Source organism: Oncorhynchus kisutch, linkage group LG16, assembly GCF_002021735.2.
Source record: "Oncorhynchus kisutch isolate 150728-3 linkage group LG16, Okis_V2, whole genome shotgun sequence".
In the NCBI taxonomy this organism is placed as follows: Eukaryota; Metazoa; Chordata; class Actinopteri; order Salmoniformes; family Salmonidae; genus Oncorhynchus; species Oncorhynchus kisutch.
This window is the reverse complement of record NC_034189.2, coordinates 1,043,530-1,047,048: the sequence shown is the minus strand read 5'-3', so window position 1 is coordinate 1,047,048 and position 3,519 is coordinate 1,043,530. Positions and strand designations below refer to the sequence as shown.

General features: G+C 54.3%; 1 long non-coding RNA gene across 4 annotated transcripts in view; it reads right to left on the bottom strand.

The window, feature by feature from the left end:
* Positions 1-2,473: 2,473 nt before the first annotated feature.
* Positions 2,474-3,519, bottom strand: part of LOC116353895 (uncharacterized) — a 4,949-nt gene continuing 3,903 nt past the window's right edge. For 3 of the 4 annotated variants that reach the window (XR_004203256.1, XR_004203255.1, XR_004203258.1), the window contains exon 3: positions 2,474-3,519. This exon is cut by the window's right edge. This is a non-coding gene — a long non-coding RNA (uncharacterized LOC116353895). The other variant, XR_004203257.1, reaches the window with a different exon arrangement.

Below are 3,519 nucleotides of genomic sequence, written 5' to 3'. Positions count from 1 at the left end.
GCACAACGCCTCTCCCCTATTGGACCCACAGCACAACGCCTCTCCCCTATTGGACCCACAGCACAACGCCTCTCCCCTATTGGACCCACAGCACAACGCCTCTCCCCTATTGGATCCACAGCACAACCCCTCTCCCCTATTGGACCCACAGCACAACGCCTCTCCCCTATTGGACCCACAGCACAACGCCTCTCCCCTATTGGACCCACAGCACAATGCCTCTCCCCTATTGGACCCACAGCACAACGCCTCTCCCCTATTGGACCCACAGCACAATGCCTCTCCCCTATTGGACCCACAGCACAACGCCTCTCCCCTATTGGACCCACAGCACAACGCCTCTCCCCTATTGGACCCACAGCACAACGCCTCTCCCCTATTGGACCCACAGCACAATGCCTCTCCCCTATTGGACCCACAGCACAACGCCTCTCCCCTATTGGACCTACAGCACAACGCCTCTCCCCTATTGGACCCACAGCACAACGCCTCTCCCCTATTGGACCCACAGCACAACGCCTCTCCCCTATTGGACCCACAGCACAACGCCTCTCCCCTATTGGACCCACAGCACAACGCCTCTCCCCTATTGGACCCACAGCACAACGCCTCTCCCCTATTGGACCCACAGCACAACGCCTCTCCCCTATTGGACCCACAGCACAACGCCTCTCCCCTATTGGACACACAGCACAACGCCTCTCCCCTATTGGACACACAGCACAACGCCTCTCCCCTATTGGACCCACAGCACAACGCCTCTCCCCTATTGGACCCACAGCACAACGCCTCTCCCCTATTGGACCTACAGCACAACGCCTCTCCCCTATTAGACCCACAGCACAACGCCTCTCCCCTATTGGACCCACAGCACAACGCCTCTCCCCTATTGGACCCACAGCACAACGCCTCTCCCCTATTGGACCCACAGCACAACGCCTCTCCCCTATTGGACCCACAGCACAACGCCTCTCCCCTATTGGACCCACAGCACAACGCCTCTCCCCTATTGGACCCACAGCACAACGCCTCTCCCCTATTGGACCCACAGCACAACGCCTCTCCCCTATTGGACCCACAGCACAACGCCTCTCCCCTATTGACCCACAGCACACGCCTCTCCCCTATGGACCTACAGCACAACGCCTCTCCCCTATTGGACCTACAGCACAACGCCTCTCCCCTATTGGACCCACAGCACAACGCCTCTCCCCTATTGGACCCACAGCACAACGCCCTCTCCCCTATTGGACCCACAGCACAACGCCTCTCCCCTATTGGACCCACAGCACAACGCCTCTCCCCTATTGGACCCACAGCACAACGCCTCTCCCCTATTGGACCCACAGCACAACGCCTCTCCCCTATTGGACCTACAGCACAACGCCTCTCCCCTATTGGACCTACAGCACAACGCCTCTCCCTATTGGACCCACAGCACAACGCCTCTCCCCTATTGGACCTACAGCACAACGCCTCTCCCCTATTGGACCTACAGCACAACGCCTCTCCCCTATTGGACCCACAGCACAACGCCTCTCCCCTATTGGACCTACAGCACAACGCCTCTCCCCTATTGGACCTACAGCACAACGCCTCTCCCCTATTGGACCCACAGCACAACGCCTCTCCCCTATTGGACCCACAGCACAACGCCTCTCCCCTATTGGACCCACAGCACAACGCCTCTCCCCTATTGGACCCACAGCACAACGCCTCTCCCCTATTGGACCCCACAGCACAACGCCTCTCCCTATTGGACCCACAGCACAACGCCTCTCCCCTATTGGACCCACAGCACAACGCCTCTCCCCTATTGGACCCACAGCACAACGCCTCTCCCCTATTGGACCCACAGCACAACGCCTCTCCCCTATTGGACCCACAGCACAACGGCCTCTCCCCTATTGGACCCCACAGCACAACGCCTCTCCCCTATTGGACCCACAGCACAACGCCTCTCCCCTATTGGACCCACAGCACAACGCCTCTCCCCTATTGGACCCACAGCACAACGCCTCTCCCCTATTGGACCCACAGCACAACGCCTCTCCCCTATTGGACCCACAGCACAACGCCTCTCCCCTATTGGACCCACAGCACAACGCCTCTCCCCTATTGGACCCACAGCACAACGCCTCTCCCCTATTGGACCCACAGCACAACGCCTCTCCCCTATTGGACCTACAGCACAACGCCTCTCCCCTATTGGACCTACAGCACAACGCCTCTCCCCTATTGGACCCACAGCACAACGCCTCTCCCCTATTGGACCTAGATAGTTTGTGTGTATGTATTGATATGTAGGATATGCCTTTTAAAAAATAATAGTTGAGTAGTTCTTGTCTAATGATGTTCTGTATTATGTTATTCTGTATTATGTTTCATGTTGTGTGTGGACCCCAGGAAGAGTAGCTGCTGCTTTTACAACAGCTAATGGGGATCCTAATAAATACCAAAAATACCAAAATACCAATCAGACACGAACCCAACACTGGCTTTTCTATAGAATTTATTTCAATAATTTATAGCTTATTTACAACAAGCAATTTGATTTACTGAAATAAACAGTTCATTACTTCTCTCTGTTACAGGATAATACATTATTATTATTATTAAATATAGTGGTAAACAGGGTCTCTGAGGAGACGTCCTACATGGCACCCTATTCCCTACGTAGTGCACTGAGCCCTATGGGGACCTGGTCTAAAGTAGTGCACTATAAAGGGAACAGGGTGCCTTTTGGGATGTTAACTGTCTGATCCCCAATAATACTAGACTGTCATTCCATCTCTACAAAACGTGTGTGTGATATGGACAGACCTTTCTTAGACCCTGATATGTCCTAAACCCACTGGACCAAGTCTGTAACCATGACGACCACACCCAGGACATCCGTACCCATGATGACCCGACAGTATCACCGTTGCATTCCAGGATAGAGGTTGGTCTGTGAGCCAAGGAACTCTGGTTAGCGTCCAGTCCAGACAGACAGCAGGGGGCTCTGGGTAGTAGAGTCCAGCCCTGATACACAGCAAGGGGTTGTGGGTAGTGTAGTCCTGACAGACAGCAGGTTATTGGTAGTGTAGTCCAGTCCAGACTTAACAACAGAGGGTTGTGGGTAGTACAGTCCATAGTCCTGACAGACAGCAGGGGCTTGTGGGTAGTGTAGTCCTGACAGAAAGCAGGGGGTTGTGGGTAGTGTGGTCCAGAGTCCTGACAGACAGCAGGGGGTTGTGGGTAGTGTGGTCCAGAGTCCTGACAGACAGCAGGGGCTTGTGGGTAGTGTAGTCCAGAGTACTGACAGACAGCCGGGGGTTGTGGGTAGTGTAGCCCAGAGTCCTGACAGACAGCAGGGGGTTCTGGGTAGTGTGGTCCCAAGTCCTGACAGGCAGCAGGGGGTTGTGGGTAGTGTAGTCCAGTGGTAGGTGTTTGCCCTGAATAGGTGATTTGAGCCCCATAGATTGATTACAGTCAGATATGTCTCTATGTACAAAACAACCTACATAGAATAAATAA